We start from the raw sequence: 22,950 nt of genomic DNA on the forward strand, positions 1-22,950 counted from the left end.
CGGTTGACTTCTTTGAGAAAGTCACCAAGCCCCTGGACAAGGAAAAGACAGTGCATACTACATATCTCGACCTAGCCAAGGCATTTGACACAATTCCCTACTTCCAATTTGGAAGTAACCCCTACATTATCAGATGGGTAACTGTTCTTAAACTAGTACTTGCATTAATGTAATTTGGTAGTCTATTCCATGCATCTGTTACTCTCAGAGAAACAATTAGTACACTTCTCATTGCTATAGAATCTTCTACATACATTGTCTGATAATTCTCTAGTACTTTTTGATAACCCCAAATATTCCCAGAGTTGGTTGTCTCTAAATGCCCTATATCCCTGAATAAGATCTCCTCTTAGATATCTGTCAGAGACACTGTATGAGTTTAGATATTTTAGTTTTTCAGAATAACTTAAATTTTCACATCCGTGGATGGCCTTGGTATATTTCCACTGTATTCTTTCCAGTTTACTCATGCTTGTTTTCTTGTAGGGTTTCCATATTTTTATTCCATACTCAAGTTTCGGTCTAATGTAACTAACAAACAATGACTTCATTATTTTTGATTTCCTAGACTTCATAAATATTTTTATGGAACCTATAGTTCTATAACTATCATGAACTAATTGGTTGATATGATTAGAAAAACTCATAAATTAATCTACCCATATACCTAGGTCCTTAAATGAGTCTACAGTTTCAATCTCTGTGTGCTATATTAAATACTCACCTTTCAATCTATGTTTTCCAAATCTCATATGCTTAGTTTTTGATGTATTTATCAGCATATTATTCTCCTGTGTCCAAATGGACAATTTAATCAAGTTATTTTGCAGACATACCTTATCTGTAACACATGTAATCAGTTTACCCTATTTCAGATTGTCTGCATATAGACTGTAGAACACCTCAGATTAAAACATTAGGGCTGAAAGATACAATCTAAACAAGTAAGGGCCTAGGACAGAGTCCTGTGGGACACCCTGACTGTAACCAAGGATTTCACCTGTCCAGTTGCTGTATAATACTTGCCATGTCCTATTTGTAAGCCATGTAGCTATCCATCTTATCAAAATTACATCAATATCTAATTATACTAATTTATTGATGAGTGTTTTGTGTATGATCTGTCAAATGCTGAAGTTAGATGTATAATCACAGCACAATTTTTCATTCTTAGCTATTACTATATTGTTATAGAACATCATGCTACAGGTGGTAATCTATTTTCAACATACACAGGCTGATATATGGTTTCAAGTCCCAACCTATCCAGTTCTGACAATAACTTAATCCAATATTACCTTCTCCATTATTTTTCCACAACATGAAAGTAGACTTAAGGGATCTGCCACATAACGCATGCACTCAGGTCACTCTACAACAAGTACAAATATGACTCTGTCATTGTCCATGTTGGAGTGAATGACTTGAGATGTACCTTCCTGGACTACATGAAAAGAGACATGGAAGAGCTCTCGGATCATGTGGCCCAGGCAGGTATGACCCTAGCCCTGGTAGTATCCTGCCTTCACCCAGAATGATACCACAGTATAAGGACAACATGACTGACTTCAACAATTGGCTAAGCTTCTGGTGTCATTCAAAGGGGATCCAGTATCTGTCTGCCTGGGACGACATGATCGACAAACCACGATGCTTTGCCAGAGACGGTCTGCAACTGTCACCCCTGGGATTCAGGTTACTGGCTAAAGCTCTTGCCACTCCTATAGTGCCTTTTTTAAGCAAGGTTCAAAGGACAAAACCACCACCATAACGGATACAAGCATGCAAAATCTGAAGGTAATGCTACTCAATTCTAGAAGTCTAAACCTCAAAATGCACTCTCTCAAGGCACTCCTAAAAATTTAGAACACCAATATCTGTGCAGTAACTGAGACCTGATTCAAGACTCCAGAGAGCAACCCTGCAATACCAGGCTACAACTCTTACCACACCTTTCGGCCACCAAACCAAGAGCAAAACACTAAAGGTGGAAGAGTGTCCATATTCACCAAGGATATTCACACCTCCAGGCTAGTTGCCTAATGCAATGCATCTGAAATTCTCCAGGTGCAACTAACACTAGGTAAGACTGCAGTCCAAATTGTAGCTTGCTCCAGATCCCCCACCATGCCCCAAGATTCTCACTACACCTTTCTAAACATACTGGAAAATATTAAGATACAACCCAACACCCTAATACTTGGTGATTTCAACTATCTTGCCATTAACTGGGAAAACTACTCGGGTACCAACACGTTTTCCCAGTGGTTCTTGGAATTCATAAATTCCAATGCCCTGGATCACCTAATCCATTGTCCCACCAGGGGCTCCAATATCCTAGACCTAGTCATTACCAACAAGGGAGATAGATGCTCCACACCAGTGGTCACCCCCTCATTGGTCAGGTCTGATCATAAACAAATCACCCTTGACATCCACATCCCACCCCCACCCCCAATAAGGAAACCTCCATAAAAAACTTCTCCAAAGCCTACTTCATGCTACTGAAGTCAGAAGTGACAAAGATCATGACACCCATGCAGACAGGAACTGAAAGTTTGACTGCTGAATCCTACACTAAGGCACTGTACGAGCACATCCACTCATGTATAAATCGTGCCATCCCAAATAGAACCAAGATGCTCTCCTCCAAAAAAAATGGAAGCCAATCTGGTGGTCCCCTGCTATAAACAAACTTTACAACAAAAGGAAGAAACTGTTGCAGAAAAGAGGAAAATCTCAGGATGCAAAAAACACCCTCACCAGCCTCAGTAAGAAGCTGAGATCCCTCATAAAATCCTCAAAAGCTAGTTATGAAAATAAAATTGCCAAAGATTCCAAAGACAACCACAAGGCATTCTATAGTTACGTCAAGAATCTAAATGACAATGCTCAGATCTGCTCTGAGCTACAACAGAATGAACAGAATGGCATTAAATGTACTGATCCCAAGGATATTGTCAATATCCTGGCAGATCAATTTAGTGCCAGCTTCAACCCCTTCTCACCCCCTAAATGGCCCATCTCAATACCAAAAGATTGCCAAGTTCCAGTAATCATGGCCACACAGGTAGAAACCACACTCTACAAAGCTAATAATACAGCATCCATGGGACCAGATGACATTCCCGGCTGTGTACTACATGAACTACAAACTGAACTGGCACTTCACCTAAGTGTCATGTTTAATCATATTCTCACCTCAGGCTTTGTGCCCACTGAGTGGCGCACAGCAACAGTTATCCCGCGCCACAAGGGGGGATCCACCTTGGAGCCCGGGAACTACCGTCCCATCAGTCTGACGAGCCTGATCTGCAAGGGCATGAAACGCATTATCATGGAACTTATAAACAAAGACATTGGTAACCTTCAAACACTGGACCCCACCCAGTTTGGGTTCATGAAGCGCCGATCTTGTCTCCTGAACCTGACTGACTTCTTTGAATCCGTCTCCAGAGCTGTGGATGAGGGTAAGGTGGTCAACACAGCCTATCTGGACCTCGCCAGGGCCTTTGACACCATCCCCCACTCTGGAATCACAGATAAACTTACTAAGCTGGGCATAAATCCCTACTTCACTCGATGGGTTGCCAACTGGCTTACTAACAGAACCCAGACTGTAAAAGTAGCCAACTCCAAATCCAACTCCAGACAAGTGACAAGTGGAGTACCTCAGGGCACAGTCCTGGAACCGCTCTTGTTTGGCATCTACTTCTCTGAAGTACAGGCCAACACTACGGGACTCTGGCTAACAAAGTTTGCACATGACTGCAAACTGGGAGCCATTATTGAATCCCCAAATGATGTGGATATTCTACAAAAGGGCCCTACAGAGACAGATGCTTGGTGCCAGAGCCATGGGCTCAAGCTTAATGCCAAGAAAGTTATAGTTATCCCCTTTGGGAAAAAACATGTACCCATGAATTACCACATAGGTGGCAGTACACTAAACACTGAAATTATGATGAGAGACTTAGGGACACAGGTGGACAGTGGTCTCACCTTCGATAACCGCATCACCACAACAGTCAGGAAATCCTTCTATGTGGCACACCTCATCACTAAGGGCTATTCATCCAGAAAAAAGGAGGTCATTGTCCCACTGTATTCATCCCTCATTATACCCATTATAGACATCTGCAACAGCTGGAAAGGCCACAGAAATACCTCATTAAAAGAATCACAGGCCTAAAGCAGATGCCCTATGCTGACCATCTAAATAAACTCCAGCTATACTCTGTGACATATCTTCTCCTCAGAGGCGATATCTGCTTAACATACAAGGCCATGTCAAACCCTGAGTTGTTGGACATGCTCCACGTAAAGAAATCCCAATCCTTCAGAGCCACACACTCCAGGGATCTAAACCTTGGCATCACAATGAACAAAACATGCTGGAGGGATAGGTTCCTGAGCCAGAGACTCCCCATACTCTGTAATAGACTGCCCATACATGTCAAGCAGAGTGCCACCTTGGCCGTCTTCAAAAGGAACCTTGATGATTGGATGGGAGATAGGAAATTCACCCCAGGGATCACGTCAGTCACCCTGCTAGACAGGGGTCCAGGGTAGTAAATATTTTGGGAAGAAATATCGGGGGAATTGTTTGGCTAGGCTTGTATAGGCCGTAGGGCTGATAGCCTAGTACCAACCTATGAACCTATATGACACTGGGTTTGTCCTACTCCTCCGTCCCTTAAAGACAGGTTTAATAACTGCATGTCTCCAATCTTGAGGAATCTCTCCATATTTATATGACCTAGTGAATAATAGATATAATGGTACCATAAATTCTTGCTGAAGTGTTCTCAGGCCATTGTTACCAATTATGTCTCATCCCTGTGCTTAGTTTTGATCCAGTTTGCGCAGTTCTTTTTCAATAAAATCTAATTTGATTCCGGTATATGGTGTTTTCTGGACATCACTAGGACAATTTATCACCCCTTTTGTGGAGCCAAACTGTTTTGCATAAGATTTTGTAAATATATGTATAATCTGTTGTGTCTGAGAATAAACTGTGTGAAGATTCTAAAATTTATCAATTTGTGTCTTTACTCCTTTCACATCTTATGTATCTATAAAAAGGTTTCCTATTATGCTCAATATCTTTATATAAATTTTCTTCAAATGTTTCTTGATCGTTTCTCACACTATGCTTAGTCTGCTTGTCCAGCTTGTTTATTTCAGTTTTTAAAAGGTGTAGTTCGACATCTCTTCCATTTCCAATATTTTTTGTCTCTCTCACCTTAATCAGATATCTCGTTCTTATGGAAATATATCCCCCTGATGTTGTAAGCGTAGATCCTGATATTAAACATCATCATTATCATCAGCCCCCTTTTTTCCCATTTTTCTACACAGGGTCAGGGTATCGTGTTAACCATCACCACCTCTCTCAATTCAGTGCCACACTCCTGCCTTCCTTCCTTCAACACTCATGCCTGACTGTCACAGATCTTCTTTCACACAATCCAGTCACCTCTTTGCTGGATGTCCTTGCTTCCTTTTAACTTCTTTCTGTCTCCCAAATCTTCCTCACCAGATTGACTTCTGCTTTTCTGCATATGTCCAAACAACAGTAATCTGTTCTCTTTGATCTTTCCTGCAATTGGAGCTACTTTGGCTTCTGCTCTTATTTCCTCATTTCTTCATCTGTCTCATAGTGTGCATCCTTCTTAGGCACTTCATTTCTATCACCTCTATCTTCTTCAACTGTTCTGCATTTACTGCCCAAGTTTCTGTACCTTACAGTAGTACTGGTCATACCACTGTCTTGTACACCTTACTTTTCATATAGAGACCAGTTGGCATAATGGTTAAGGTCTTTGCCTCCCATGCGCAAGGTACAAGGTTTGATCCTGACCTCCGACCAATACCTTTTTGGAGTTTGCATGTTCTCCCTGTGTCTCTATGGGGTTTCTCCCATGTCCAAAAAACATGCTGAGTGTTTCCGTCACAAACTCACCAATGACTGGAGCTATGGGCAGCAGCACAAACTCTACATGGTGCCCTATACGGGGAAGAATTGTACAGAACAACCACCTTGGCATCTACTGTGGTTCACAGTATCCTCACTATAGGAGAACACAGATTGCATGCTGTGGCAGGGCTAGCCACTCAACATAAAATATGGCTCTAGGTGATTCGGTCATTCTGATGTTAAACATTTTTTTTGGTTTTCTATTTGCAAATTCACTCCTGGTGTGATGCCCATATCCCTCCTGGACAGAGAAAGTTAGTATTAACTACCAAAGACCTATACCTGTGCAGACTTCACTTAACTGACCACCGACAATTGGGGCAACTCAGGATAAGTATGCCTGGGCTTGTATATGAGGTAGGAGGAGCTTTTTTTGCTGATCGCTACTGTGATGCACTTTTTTTGCATTTAGCTTGAAACAATTTCCAGTGCATCATATAGGTACATGTTCCACTCCTTTAGTTAGAGCTGTTCATATCAGTGGATGAGTGGATAACTGTTACCAGCTTGCAGTCATCACCAAACGTGGACAACCACTCTGGAATATTGACTTGGAACTCTGAAAAATAAATGACAAATAGGAGATGCACTGATCCTTGTTGTATATTAGTAGCTACAAGTTTGCATTAAATGATGGTGCCAGCAACTTTTGCTAATTGGCATCTGCTGAGTAGCCAATTTGGAACCCAGCTGACAATGTAGAAGTTTACATTGTTTGTTTAACTTTTCAATAATACCCATATAGGGGTTAGCATCAAAAGCCTTTCCCAGATCATGATAAGTAGCATGCACCAAGTGGCCATTGTCCACAGCCTCTGTAACATTTTCATAGAAGTTTATTACTAGGTACAGGAAATGAGACCTGTCCTTCACAAAACCAAATCAAATGGGATCTAGATCAGTTAAGCTGATTATATAAGCATAAATGGGTTCTGTTGTGATATGTTCATGGTTTGGCATATAAGACTGGTGAGGCTGATGGGTGTATAATTACCTGGGTCTGTAGAGGACAACCCTTATGTACAGGACTCACAGTGGCTGTTCTTCAAGCATCCTGTGGATGGATTAAGGTTGAGCAGTTTAAGTAGAGACTTGGATAGTGCATATGTTACACCGCTGAGAAAATAACCTGGCATGTTATCTGGTTCCCCCCCCCCAAAAAAAAACCAAAACAAAACATTTTTTGCTTTAGACAGACATTCTAAAAATTGTTCCAATGTCATTTCAAGGGAAATTACATTTTCAAGGATAGTGGGTGCAACAAAGTATGTAGGTGAGATAAAGTTAGCACAAAATTTATCTGCTAATCTGCAATTTATAGCCTTGGAATTGGACCGTGAGATGATGTTATGGGTAGCTCAGTGCGTTGTTGAACATTATTCCTTAATTTCGTGACCTAAATGAATAAAGATTTGTAGTTTCTTTTGGTACCTGTAGCAATCTTAAGTTCATACTCTGCTTTACATTTTGTAATGGTGGTCTTTAGTTCCTTGCTTTACATTTTGTAATGGTGGCCTTTAGTTCCTTGCTGGCATGTTTCATTGTTGTCTTGAGGTAGGAGGATTGGTATTACTTACAGCTTTTTATTATTTTCCTTTTTGATGTCATGTCAGGAGTGTTCAGCTCCACAAAATATTTCAGGGGGCTGGCCTTGTCAAAAAACACTCTTTTTTGCATTAAAAACTATTTAATTTGGTATTGCATATGGTAAGAGAGTGGTCACACCTAACTCCAAGGGTCTGTATTCTTTCTGTACTCCTAAATGTACCATTATTTGGATAAGACATTCAACCAAGGTCCCATTTGCTTGTGTGGTGATAACTTGGGAGGATATAAAAGATCCCACGAGACATATTGAAGAGAGTAGAGAATGTTCCCTGACACCCTGGCCAAATTTCGCCTAGTAGTATGAATGCTACTGTGGGTCTCCACTGAAAACAATCTATTAGCCTAGTGAGACTAACCTGGTCAACAAAGGTTAAATAAAAATATGTAAAAAAGCAGCTGAAATATAAAGAAAACAGAATTCTTGTTGACCAAGAGTTTCCTGCAGTCTTAAGGGGAAAATAATGCTCAGTTTTCTCCTCTAATGTGATCTTAAAAATTGCGGACATTGTTTTTACTATCCGGTGATCATGAAAATGTTCTTTTGTCACTGGTCTTAAGAATTAAAGAAGTTTTTTTGTATTAAGCTTCAAGCCATGTATGTGATTCAAAGTCTAAGACAGAGTGCAGAAGTATCTGTAGTTTAACAGATCTCAACTAATAAAGGCATAAGATATCAACTAATAAAGACATATGGTGGAAGGTAAGTAGCAAGTGCCAGTGCTAGATATATATCCAGCTGTTCTCAGGTGCAAGGCGCTGCTACAGAAACACATAAAACAAAGAGAGAGAAAAGGAACAGCACTGATTGTGGTGGTGAAGGCATCAGCTTCATCACAGAGGAACTAAAATAGTTTATGAAATGATAATATAGATTTTATGGAAGGGTAATAGGGATTTTATGGAAGGGTAATATGGATTTTACTGAGTTTTGTGCTAAGGCAGCTGTGGACATTACCAAATGATAAATTGTGATGCTGCTTATGTCTTTTTATCTAAGCGCATGCAGGGAATGTGGAAGGAGTTCATACACAGCAATTACTCTAAGAGTTGTGTGCCAGGGCTCCCCCTTTCATTTAATGGAAGTATGTATTCAGTATGAGCAGTTCACAGAGCAGACATCAGTAATGATTCTAATGGCAGAGTGTTTGATCTTACTGATGTAACATAATATGTACACAACCCTGTTTGTATGAATGGTGTAATGTCAGCAAGGCAGAATATTCTTTAACTTGTTCTTCTTCTTTGAATAGAAATTTACCGGGACACTGTTGTTGTTGTGTCTTTTGGCTTTTCCCGGTTAGGGGTCACCACAGCAGAACTCCGGTCCACTAATGATTGGCAGTAGATTTTTATGTGCTGGCTTGCCGGGCCTAATGCACAACCTTCAACGAAGGAACGCCCATTCACGCATGTCGCCACATAGAAGACGCTCTGAGAATCAAACGGGCAATGTCTAACTGTGAGGCGACAGTGCTACTGTAGCACCACCACCGCAATTTCAAAAAAAAAAAAAAAGAAAGAAAAAAATGCATTTTCATGAGATGAAACCCAAGTACCAGACCTTTGATTTTGAAATGTACTCGCTGATTTCATTATACTTTTCTTATGCAGTTATTTATATTGAAAATAAACCAGATTACAGGCACAGATCATGCAATAATATGAGCAGAATATAAGTGAGTGCTGTGGTCCAAAACAGTTTTATTCACAGGAACATAAATGCAAAACTGCCTTCAGCAAAATAATGTCTGTGGTTACACAACATAAGGTTTTACAGTACCTTAGCTGCTGAAAATTTTCACAATAAAAATGTAGGCTCTGCTTCTTGCAAAAAAAAAATGGTCTCAACCTCTTGTTTAATTTCATAAATTCCTCCAAATTCCTCTGGATCTTATGTGTAATTTTATGATATGGACTATCAAAACCCTTTTTCTAAATTAGCTTCGTTTACCAAACGAACGAAGTTCACAGCAGTACTTGATAATTCAGCTTAAAGGGGTATAAACTTCACCTAACTTTAGCATCAGTGACACTGGAAATACTTTTTAAACCAAAAGATGTTTACCTTCTTAATGGAAAGTACCACTTTGTTACTTTTGTAGATGTGCACACACAAACAATCACAAGCACAGACACATTATGTGTGTGTATGTATGTATGTATGTATATATATATATATATATATATATATATATATATATATATATATATAATGTGTGTGTGTGTGTGTATATGTATATATATATATATATATATATATATACACATACACACACACACACACACACACACACACACACACACACACACACACATACACACACGTATATATAATCTTTGAGAGAGAGAATGCATATGTAAATATTATTAAAGTGGATATATCCTTTCTTGATAGAATCAGCTGCTGATACCTAGGAATAGCCTCAGCAGAGAACTCTTACTATAAGCATAGCAGAGTTAAAAATATGTGGTACAGGAATTTGATGGTGATGAAACCAGAAAGGGGGTGGGGGAGGGGGTACTGTTAATGGACCAAATGGATTATGTAGGGAAAATCAGCAGAAAAAAAACGTCCACTCAGGACAAACAATGTCCAATATAAAAAACATGATAAGTCCACAATATATGAAAATAATATGGACACTGAAGCATGGCACTAGTATATGATTTAATATAAAAAAACACAGTGAGGTACAGGTAAATATAAAATTGTATTACAAAACTTCATGAGATAAATGTTTTCACAATATAAAACATTGCTTCATCAGACCACACAAAGATTAAAAAAAAATTAGTATAAAAACTTTTATTAACCAGTCAAATAAAAGATCTTCAGAAAAAACATCAAACCACAACAAAACAATCATTGTTTACTAAGTATCAATAAAGAATTACTATACTTCATTTGATCTCACATTTAAAAGGCTACATATCCAACAGGACAATTCAGACATACAGGCTAAAAACATATGGCATGTAATATTGGAAGGTGAGTGGCAAATAAATAAAATAGATCAAATCCTATGTAACCTGCGAGCCTTCAGGGCAGGTTACAGTGGAAGCTAGCCATTCAGTCCAGAAACTCTATCGGCTGTCATTCTGGTAATCCATCCAAACTCGCACCTCTCAGTACCATTTTTCAGATCACCTAAACATGAATTTCCATATGTTCAATTTATCACTATAAACTTAAGTGTGTGCAGCTCCTTTTTCACTCACAAGCTTATCCAGGGCATTGCACTAAGAGCGGATATAGGTTCTGTTCTGAATAGCCAGGTTCTACTGAAACCTGCCTTGAAGGCTCACAGGTTATGTAGGATTTGATGTATTTATTTTATTTGCTGCTCACCTTCCTGTATTATATGCTATATGTTTTTAGCCTGTATGTCTGAATTTTTCTGTTGGATATGTAGCCCTTTAAATGTAAGATCAAATGAGGTATAGTATGTCTTTCTTGATTCTTTGTAACCATTTATTGTTTTGTTGTGATTGGATATTTTTTCTGAAGACCTTTGATTTGGTTAATGAAAGTTTTTATACTCATTGGTTTTTGTCTTTTTGTGGTCTGGTGAAGTGATTATTTTATATCGTGAAAGAATTTATCTCATGAAGTTTTGTAATAAAATTTTAAATTTACCTGTACCTCATTGTGTTTTTTGATTTTATATCATATACTAGTGCTGTGCTTCAGTGTCCGTATTCTTTTTTATATATTTGTGGACTTATTGTATGTAGGGAAATTGTTCTCTTTACCAAATGAAGAGATCTACACTACTGTGTCTATTAATAAAATCCACATAGCATACCATAACATAGATGACTGGATATATGACATGCTTATATAAGAGCAGATGGATGAAGCAATCCATGTTTTATTGGTACAAAAGCCTTGCATACCTAGTATATTTGATATTCCATAAACCCATAAGGATGTTAACAACCCACTCCTTAGGCCTATAGTTGATGGTGCAGTGGTGCACTATTCCTGGATTTATTAATCATAAGTTAAATAAATGGGAGATTTCCGTCATATTTACTAAAGAATTCCTAGCATACTTAATTTTATTTTGGTAACTATAGATGCCAAAAATTAGTTTTAGTGATTCCTTATTTTATTGGATTAGAATGGTTAGCAGATGTTTTATCTTCATCACTCATTCACAAATCAGCAGATATATATAGCTTTTGAGTCAGCTTATGGAAATTATATTGATTAATAACTACATATCATGACTTTCTGGGAGAAAATAATCTGTGCTTAGCTCGCCATATAGGGATTTTTGGAATTTATACTTTTAGATTCCTAGAAAACATATGTATCTTTTTGGTTGACTCGGTGGACAAATTGAATATGTTTATTAATTATGTGGAAATAAAAAAGCCTCTGAGGGTAAGGTACCTGCTGAACACCAAAAATCAAAATTAAGTAGAAAAAAGCTGCATGTACTCCACGACAAACGAAGCCAACCAGTTTCTTTAGAAAAACACTGCTTTAATCAAAAGAATAAGCGCTTTCACATCTATACAAGATGCTTCATCAGACTTCTGCTTTTTGATTAAAGCCGTGTTTTTCTAAAGAAACTGGTTGGCTTCACTTGTCGTGGAGTACCTGCAGCTTTTTTCTACTTAATGTTTATTAATTATGTTAAATCCACAACAGAATTTGTACAATTTATGTCTGAATATTCATGTTAATTGGATGCTCAAACCAGTCACAAGTTTGCATCTAATATATATATATATATATATATATATATATATATATATATATATATATATATATATATATATATGAAGCCCACTTATGCCAACGCTTTGGGTCATTTTTCTAGTTGCCATCCCTTTGCACAAAAATGGTTTCTGCAAGAAATTACAATCTTGAAAAATATGTTGCAAATTAGGGGTTACCCCAGCTATTTAGTGGACAGTATTTCTGGTGAATTTATTAATAAAAAAAGAAATTACATACATTGTCCACATATGAGAAAAAGGAATTCTGCCTTGGTAAAAAGGGCAGATAAGAAGGGTGGGTCTGGCATCCTTAGGTCAATGGTTATGACACGTAGAATGGACTCCAATAGGTTCATAGGTAGGTACTAGGCTATCTGCCCAAAGGCATTTATAAGCCTAGCCAGAATGTGTTGGCTTTCGCCATCCCCTTAGATTAGTTCCCTGTGCCTCTGTCCAGCAGAGCCACTGAAGTGATTCCTGGGTTAAACTTTGTTTCCCATCCACTTGTCAAGGTTTCTCTTGAAGAGGGTTAGCAAGTAGCTTTGCCTAATATAGATTGTAATCTTGTTACAGAGCATGGGAAGTCTCTGGGACAGGAATATGTCCCTCCAGCACATCATATTTATTGTTGTGATGAGGTTTAGATCCCTGGAGAGTGTGGCTCGAGGGGATATGGTTTTCTGTAGGTGGAGCATGTCCATCAGTTCTGGGTTGGACATGGCCTTGTATGTCAGGCAGAGATCACATCTGAGTAGGCGGTATGCAATCGAATACAGCTGGAGTTTCTTCAGTTGAGCTGCATAGGGCATCTGCTTGAGGCCAGTGATCCTCTTGGTGAGGTACTTCTGTGGTCTTTCCAGTTGTTGCAGGTGTCTTGTAAGGTACATCCAAAATGGGGCATTGTACTCTATGATGGGTCTGATGAGTGATGCATAGAGGGGCCCAATGACCTCTTTTGATCTGGATGCAAACCCTTTTGTGATTAGGTGGGTCACATAGAAGGATTTTCTAACCACTTTAGCAATGTGATTATCAAAGGAGAGGTTATTATCTAGTTGGGTCCCCAGATCCCTTATTACATATTCCGTATTTAGGGGGCTACCACCTATGTGGTAGTTTGTGGCCAAAGGGATGACTATGCACTTTTTGGCATTTAGCTTGAGGCCATGGTTTTGACACCAGGTATCTGTCTCAGTGAGACCCTTTTGGAGGATGTCTGTGTCAGCCGGTGAGTCAATTATAACCCCTAGTTTGCAGTCATCTAAGAACTTGGTCACCCATAGTCCTCCTGTGCTTGCTTGTACCTCTGAGAAGTATATGCCAAACAGGAGTGGTCCTAAGACTGAGCCCTGGGGAATGCCACTTGTAACCGGTTTAGAGTCAGACCTAGCTCCCGCAACTCTTACCATGTGGGTTCTGTCCGTGAGCCAGTTGGCAACCCATCTTGTGACGTAGGGGTTTATGTTCAGGCTGATGATCTTGTCTATAATACCTGAGTGGGGAATGGTGTCGAAGACCTTTACAAGATCTAGGTAGGCTGTGTGGACCACCTTTCCCTCGTCTATAGCCTTGGTAACTGTCTCAAAGAAGTCCACCAGGTTTAGGAGGCATGATCTGCCCTTAACAAAGCTGAACTGGGTAGGGTCCAGTGTTTGGAGGTTTCCAATGTCTCTGCTAATGAGATCCATGATGATGCGCTCCATAGCTTTGCAGACCAAGCTACTCAGGCTTATAGGGTGATAGTTCCCGGGGTCTGTTGTGGCTCCACCTTTGTGGAGTGGAATAACCGTTGCTGTGTGCCACTCTGTGGGCACGTAGCCTTTGGAGAGGCCGAGTTTAAACAGTGTGTTTAGGTGAGGGGTTAGTTCATCTTTGAGCTTGTATAGGATGCAGCCTGGGACACCGTCCGGTCCCATTGATGCTGTGTTGTTGGCTTTGGAGAGAACTGTTTTAACCTGAGTGTCTGTGATTTCAGGGGAACTACATTCTTCTGGTATAGTTATGGGCCCTTTTGGGGGTGAGGGGGGGGGTGAAGTTTACACTGAACCTGTCTGCCAGGATGTTGGCTATATCGGTCAGTTCAGTGTATTTTGTGCCATTCTGCACTAACTCCGAGCAGATCTGAGACTTGCCACTTAGATTCTTGACATAGCTAAAGAATGCCTTGTGCTTATCTTTGGAGTCCATGGCAATTTTTTTTTCGAAGCTAGCCTTCGATGATTTTATGAGGGGAACGTAGTTTCTTGCTGATACTGATCAGGGATGTCTTCCCTTCTTGGGATTTTACTCTTTTCTGTACTAGTTTCCTCCTTCTGTTGTATAGCTTGTTTATGGCAGGGGTCCACCAGACTGGATTCCTTTTCTTGGAGGAGTATGTCTTGGTTTTGTTTGGGCTAGCATGATCCATGCATTCTTGTAGGTGCCCATAGAGTGCATTAGTAAAGGATTTTGCAGCTTGGACAGCGTTATTCTTTAGCATAAGGGCTTTAAAACTTCCTACCTCGGTCTTAAGTAACGTGAAGTTTGCTTTTGAAAAGTTTTTCACAATGGTTACTTTGACCAGGGATGGTGGCGGAATTTGGATATCCAGAGTGATTAGTTTATGGTCAGATCTAACCAGCAAGGAGTTGACCTCCGGTGTGGAACACCAGTTGCCCATGTTGGGGATGACCAGGTCCAATATGTTGTCACCTCTGGTGGGGCTGTTGACCAGTTGATCCAGGGTGTTTGAGTTTATAAATTCAAGGAAATGTTGGGCAAGGGAGTTTGTACTTGAGTAGTTCTCCCAGTTAATGTTTGGGTAATTGAAATCACCCAATATCAGGGTGTTTGGTAGGACCTTTGTTTCCCAGTGTTTCCAGGAATGCGGAGTGGGGGTCCTGGGACAATGTGGGTGATCTGTAGCCATCTATAATTTGAATAGCAGTTTTGCACATTGTTAGTTGCACGTGGATGATCTCTGAAGCATTGTGCTGTGCCACTAACCTGGAGGTGTGGGTATTCTTGATGAATATGGATATGCCCCCGCCTTTTGTATTTCGGTCCGGGTTTTGTCGCCAAAATGTATGGTATGAGTTGTAGCCTGGTAGTGCTGGGGTGCTCTCTGGACCAGGTTTCTGTTGCTGCACATATATCGATTTTCTCCATACTGAGGAGTGCCTCGAGTGCATGCATTTTGAGGTTTAGACTTCTGACATCGAGTAGCATTACCCTCAGTTTTTTGTTACTTGTGCTATTTATGGCGGTGGGTTTGTCTTTTGAGCCTTGCCTAAAAAAGGCATTATGGAGGTGGCAAGACCCTTGACCAGTATTCGAAAGCCTAAGGGTGACAGGTGCAAGCCGTCTCTAGTAAAGCAGCGTGGCTTGTCGAGCATGTCATCCCAGGCTGACAGACACTGGATCCCCTTTGAATGTCACCAGAAGCTTAGCCAATTGTTGAAACTTATCATTTTTTTCTCTTTCTCTATACCATGGTATTATTCTTGGTGAGGGCAGAATGCTAGTCAGGGTCATACCAGCCTGGGCCATGTGATCACAGAGCTCTTCCATGTCTCTCTTCATGTAGTCCAGGGAGGTACGGCTCAGGTCATTCACACCAACATGGACAATAACAGAGTCATATTTGTACTTGTTCTGGAGTGACCTGAGTGCTTGTGTTATGTGGTGGATCCTGGCACCCAACAGGCAGCTAACAGTAACCTTCTCCTTATTCAGCCTAGTGAGTGGGACGTCAGTGTGCCTGACTATAGAGTCACCTATTACTAGTGTTTTGGGTATGTTATTTTGCCTTAAGGGCTGTGATTGTGTGGCACACTGGTTTTGTGAAGTATGTGTTTCATGGTTTGTGTTGGGGGGGGGGTGGAGGTTGCTTGGATGTCTGCTTTGAAGGTCTCTGTTGCTTCTGTAGATTTTTATTTAGAGCTTCTGAGTATGTTTTTGTGTATTTATGTTTTTTTTTGACTGTGCTGGTTTCATAGGTCTATGTGAGACTGGTGGTGTGACGCAAGTAATTCCCTTCTCCTCTTGACTGCCTGGTCCAGTCTCGGGATGAGAGAACTTAGCCTCCAGTTTGGCTGTATAATTGCATCTCTCGCATGTATTAGTGTTTGGTGGAAGGAGGAGAGGGTTGTCTGTGTACATGAGGCAATTGTAACATTGCCTCAAAATGCCCAGATTATAAAATGCTATCATTTACTATAAAAATAATGTCAATACTTGTAAAATATGTAATACCCGTGGAGCATTTTACATAGGGAAAACTACCAGAAAGTTTAAAAGAAGAATCTATGAACATCTTAACGATATTAAAAAAAAATGGAAGAAAATAATGCCCTTTACAGACATTCCACTACTTGTACTTCAGCTAAATATGGGTTTTATGTCATAGAGAAAATAGACATGGACCCACGGGGGGGGGGGGGGGGGGGGGGAGACCCTGGGAGACCACAGTAGAATTTTGCGAATTATTTTGGCAATTAAAACTGGAAGCCAATAAAAATCTAGGGCTGAATGATTACATTTCTTTAGCACCAGTTTTAAAGCTTAGAGCAGCCAAACTGTAAGGGCATATTTACTAGATGGAAACCTAAGGTAAAACTGTTGGTTTTGAACAGGGTACATTTGTCCTCTACTTATGTTTGTGTTGTGTTTATATCACCTGCTACAATGTATAAAGTATTGATATTATTTTTATAGTAAATGATAGCATTTTATAATTGTTTTAACATTGAAAGGCTATTATCTAAAGTATATTGACACCACTTTTGATTTTAGATTATAGGATTTCTTAAGAGATTTTGAGTTTTATGTTTTTAAAACATTTTAATTAGTTAATTGGAATAAAATGCTTATTGGGTGATGCAAGGGAGGGGGAAGAATATATTAAGAAGACTGCTCACTTTAATGGTATATCTGAAGAAGTCTTTGATGTGATAGGACGAAAACGCAGTGTTCAATATAAGCGTTAAGTTTTGTATTAAAGAGAGTAACCTTCGGACTTTATGGTGTGGCATTTTTTTTTCCTTCAGGAACTGGGTGTCAGTGTGCTTTTGTCACTTTGGATTTGTGTTATGTTTGAATGGCTTTGGAAGGCTAGCTGACTTAATAGTAATGTTTGTTTTAAGGGATGGTGAGATGTGGTATACTGTAGGTTTTCTTAAAAGGTAGGGATATAGGGTATAGAAAGAATGGATAGTGCTGCAAGTAAGAGAAACAGATTTATAAATATGGGTTTGTGAGTTAAGGGCATGGTGAGGGAGATTATAGAATGTAGTCAGAAGTGAGGAGATTGGTAGAGAGAGAGTCTGGAGTGAAGCAGTATTTAAGGGGTAGTAGAATTATTCTTAGTATGAGAGTGGGTGTGTAGGTATTTGATCTGTAATGAGCACTTGACAGCTATTGGATAGCAAGGAAGAGGGTGTGGCTCGAAGTATAAATGTAGGAGCACTGGGAGTATGTAGGAATTGGGGGTAGGGTATGGGAGAGGAGTGAGCCTGCAGGGCAAACAGAGCGGATTAGAACAGGTAAAGGAAGATTTTACAGAGACAATCTGAGAGCAGCAGATTCCTGAGACACTATAAACAGTTAGAGGTAAGTGGAGTGTGGTAATGCAGGTGTAAGGTAGTGAAGGATAGTAGAGTGGAAAGTAAGAAAAAAATATAACTAGATTGTGGGGAAAGAAAAAGGTAAGAGCAGTGTGATACAGCAGAAAGATTAGAAACTAGTCAAGGGATGAAATTCGAGAAAGTATTCTGAGATGATATTTGGGAAGGTGGAGTAAGAGATATAACCCAAGGCTAGATACGGGTGCCACCTATTGGGCAGAGAGTAGAATACAACAAAAGGTATCTGTAATAAAGATAGCTGGTAGAGGTAGCTCAGATAATAGATCCCAAGGGGAGAAATAAGCAGTTGCTTCATGGGTAGAGAGGAGTATGGCTGCTGGCTTCCTGACTCGGTAACTTAATTACATTCAATAAGCCGCTGTGGTGCAATGGTTAGCATTGTCGCCTCACAGCTAGAGGTTCTCCTGTTCGATTCTCGGCTGGAGATCCTTCTGTGTGGACCCTGCATGTCCTCCCCATGGTCGAGTGATGTTAAAGACATGCAGGTAGGTGCGAGTGTGAATGGGCATGCTTTCTTTGAAGGTTGGGCATCAGGCTGGCAACTCGGCACCGTGAAATCCACTGCCAATCATAAGTGGACCAGAGTTCTGCTGTGGCGACCCCTAACCGGGAAAAGCCAAAAGATTAGGTAAAGTACAAATAAACAATTCAGCTTAATAGTTAGGTCTAGGGTAGAACATACTTTCTTAATCCCTTTGGTAACTGGGAAAATGTACTGGGGCAGCAGGTTTCTTTGGCCAGACGGGATGGCTGAAAGTAAATGAAAGGAGTCCTTAATGACCAGGCAGGTCCCTTAGTGCAGGATAGGAGGTAGAGAGCTAGGAAGATTGGAAAGATAAAAAAGTACAAGTTAGGTGTTAAGGCAACATTAATGTCTGCTTTACTATTAAAACAATCAGGGTGAAGACACAGTTATAACAGTAAATATACACTATTTAAGGATGCTAAGATCTTAATCTTGAGTTAGCACTACAATAGAGATCTTTCCTATTAACACAATTAAATCTTTTCAGATAGACGCAGAGACATAAAATAAGCAAGCAGTTGTATGCAGGCACATGGGACTGGTGAGATTCCCTTTAAATTACAATTTTAAGAGCAATAAAGTGTAAAAGAAACCTACTTGTGGATAACACAAAAATAGTCAGTATTACACATAGTCAACTAGATGGCAATAGAATAATTACAACAAGCCTATTCACAGAAATCAGTACTAGGTCATGATGTAACTACTCAACAAGTTTTGGACAAGTTCTCCACAATAAGGTGCAAGTAACGGCCACTTGAATTGTTTCTCCCACAGAGGTTTGCAGAATGTTCTTTTCCCAAACCGCCTATCCACCTAACAAAAGTACAGCTACTATGGGCAAACAAAGTTCTGTTGCCCAATACCTGAATAAAACTATCCCTACAGAGTCCCTGAAGCATCTATTCTCACTGAGCAGGCTTATTCCTTTCTGCTGTGGGGGAACTGACTACTTTTCTTTTAAGGAAGAATTAATAGCAGTGCCCCCACCACATCTTATCCAATAGTACCCAGAAAAAAGTACTTAAAACTAAGATACACAAAGGCCTAAACAGAAAAATAATAAGAAAGCACCAGGCTGACTGCTTATTTGAGCTCTCCGGATAAAAACAATTAAAAGTATCCTTATATCTAGGGTAAAAAAGACCACTCAGCATCAGCTATATAGCCAGAAAGGTAGACAAAGCCTTTCTAGAGACTATCGCTATTTAAATAAGCAGTCCTAGCTTACAGGAAAGTTACTGATATATAATAAAGCTATTTAGGGTAAAAAGACCACTTTTGGATTCAAGGCCAAGATTGGTTAGGTTAACTGAAAACAGATGGGGAAACTAGATAACTTTTTTCAGACAAGTTAATAGAACTGGAGAAGAAGATAAGTATTTCTATCTCAGACCCCAAGCTTAGTTATGTATAAACAAAATTATTGTTAATGAAGAATTTCCCTATAGTGTGAGAATCTACCAAGTGGGAACCATAGTGCCTTCTTATCATGCTCTCGTAACCATGTTTATTTTAGTTAATTGTGGAATTAAACATGTTTAACAGGCTCTCGCATTACCTACTGTTTTTCTTGATGTGGTAAGCTTTAGATGGTGATGCCAGGAAACAATCTTAGAGAATTTAGGTGTGAGATTAGGAGAGTCAGTGGATTAGAGTTTAGGAGGGAAACTAAAGTGGTCAAGTTGAGATCAAAAGAAAAATGAGGAAAGGAGCAGAGACAGTGGCAGAAAAGTTGGATGAGGTATTAAGATTGTTAGAGCAGACTTTGGATAGCTTTTGAGTGAGTATAACGTGACAATTTGGACAGCATCAAGGAAAAAGTGGTGGATACGTGAGAAATGGAAATCTGAACAACACAGACAAATCATGTATTTACAATCTGTGTTACAGAGGCTGATTTAGGCAAAGCAAATGGAAGTCAACAGGGACAAGGCTGAATCATTGAATGTTTTAGAGAAGAAAATAAAATTCCAAAAGATTGTTGTCAGTAAATTTTACTTTGAGAATACCTCCAGATCGTTGAAATCCTTGGTTGATTGGATTGAGACAGCACAGAGTGAGAAGGTATATGGGATGTTGGCAAGCACTGATTTTCCATATAAGGCAACTAGGTTAGATTTTGAAGGTTTTAAAAAGTACCTCAAACTGAAGTTGACTAAGCTTTGGCATCTCTAAATGATTAATTGTTTTGGGCTTATGACAAGTGCTTTGTTTAGTGCACCCTATTAGATGTGTGATTTAATCACAAGGTTAAATAATATTTAAACATATAAGAAAAGCTAGAATATGTTCATTTTAATATTTTGTTACTTTCTCCAAAAGACTATAAGCTTGTTTCATTTATTTAAATAAACTATTAGTTCTTAGCTCTATGAACTTAAGTTTTGATTCTTGAATCTTCTATACAGTTTCTTAATCATCTGTTTTGACAAGGATTGAGAGATAGAGAGGTAATAGATGAATGGCATCTTTTTTAGAGTTCTGATATCTGCTTTGTGAGATATTTATGTAAACATGTATACATTTTATTTGCTTTACTATTTAAGTTTGTGTTTTTTTCCTGGGAGGTTTCTATTATCTCCTGATACCAGTGATAAATATAGTTAATGTATATTATTTCAAACAAGCAGAATAAAGTACAAATGTGTCGCATATGTTATATACGCACCATGGAGTGTATAATTATGCTATGTTAGATTTTGTAACATGGTCTAATTTGATACTTGAAGAATTAATTTAACTCAAAGTAAATAACCTGGTTTCTTTCAAATGTTTTTCCCTCCTACTGACCCTGTATTAGTTGTGTTCTTAAATCCAGTGCATCAGTTGTTGCCTGCCCTTATAATTTCACAACATAATTCCTCCCTCTCCCCACATTGGAACAAGTGCAGGGTAACCCCCAGAAAATCCTCACATAGTGGAACCATAATATCAACAACCATTATCATAAAAGGAAAAGAATTTTGACTAAAAGTTAAGAGTAATTCCCAGAATGTTAGAGCCCTTCTCACTGAATAATTAACTCTTAAGCTTAGTAAAATCTATCAAAGCCAAGTCTGAAGCTAAAATAGCTACCCAAGCCAAAGGCAATTGCAGGTATTTTTTAGTTATTCTTGTAATCTTAAAAGCACAATACAGTAATATGCTGTGCTGATTGTGACTGATGTTACTGACACCTGAGGTCAAACCCACTGGCCAATAAATTTGGCTCTAACTTTACCCATCTGCCCCTCAAGATATATCTGAAATTGGATTACCTCTAGCTATCACAAAAGACCAAGTCCTTAAAGTGCTATCAAAAGCTAAAAATTCTGGATTGATGGGTCCTGATAATATCCCTGGATGTATCTTAAATAGCATGAAGCATGATTTAGCCGCCCTCCTAACAACACTGTTCAGTGTCAGCCTCCATACAGATTTTGTACCAAGTGAATGGAGAACAGCTACAGTCATTTCTGTTCATAAGGGAGGACCTTCCATAGAACCAGGCAATTGCAAACCCATAAGTCTAATCAGCCTCATATGCAAAGCCATGGAGGGACTTACAACTAATCACTTCAGACATAGGAAATCTCCAAATACTGGACTCCTCTCAGTTTGGATTCAACAGAGGCACGTCATGCTTACTCAACCTTGTTGATTTTTTTGAAAAGTCACCAAAGTGATGGATGAAGGCAAAATGGTACAACACCGCTCATGCCTCAAACTGGTCCAAGCTTTAGACGCAATTCCCCACTCGGTCATAGTTGTTGTATCTTTCGTCTTTTCCCGGTTAGGGGTCACCACAGTGGAACTCTGGTCTGCTAATGATTGGCAGTAGATTTTTACGTACAGAGTTGCCAGCCCTGATGTACAACCTTCAATGAAGGTACACCCACTCATGCATGTCTCCACATAGTAGAAAAGCTAAATAAACTGAGAATAAACCACTTTATCACCTGCTGGATTGCCTACTGGCTCATGGGATGTAGATAATCAAAACGGGGGAAATTACCTCCACAAAGTGACCAGTCCCCTGGTGTTCTGTGGTGGGACCTCTCCTGTTTGGCACCTACTTCTCTGAAGAATTGAGGAGAGGCAATAAGATGTATGAAACTTTAATGTTTGGCATTGCTTATCAACTGTAATGCTTTATCAGCAAATCATCATTTTTTACAAGAGGCAGTACAAAGAAATAAGGCAAGCTCGGGGACAGCTCAGTGGTATTCATTCCCCAATCTGCACACCTCAACTCCCTGAATTGAAGAACAAAAAAAATGTATATACTTTAGTAAGCCACTTGCTAGAAGTGTAAATGTACATTGAAGGAAGCAGCTTGCTACTGTTGTAGTACTGCTTCAGACCCTAACACCAATTACAGTATCTGCATTCAGACTGTATGAATTCTACTACAGTAATAAGCCCCATTGGCAGCAGCCATTGCCCCTTAAAACCTTGCATCTGGTGTAGATGTCCACTTTGCCCCACCCAAGCTATGT

The sequence above is a fragment of the Protopterus annectens genome, chromosome 14.part0, assembly GCF_019279795.1.
Source record: "Protopterus annectens isolate FY-2018-M chromosome 14.part0, PAN1.0, whole genome shotgun sequence".
Classification (NCBI taxonomy): domain Eukaryota; kingdom Metazoa; phylum Chordata; order Ceratodontiformes; family Protopteridae; genus Protopterus; species Protopterus annectens.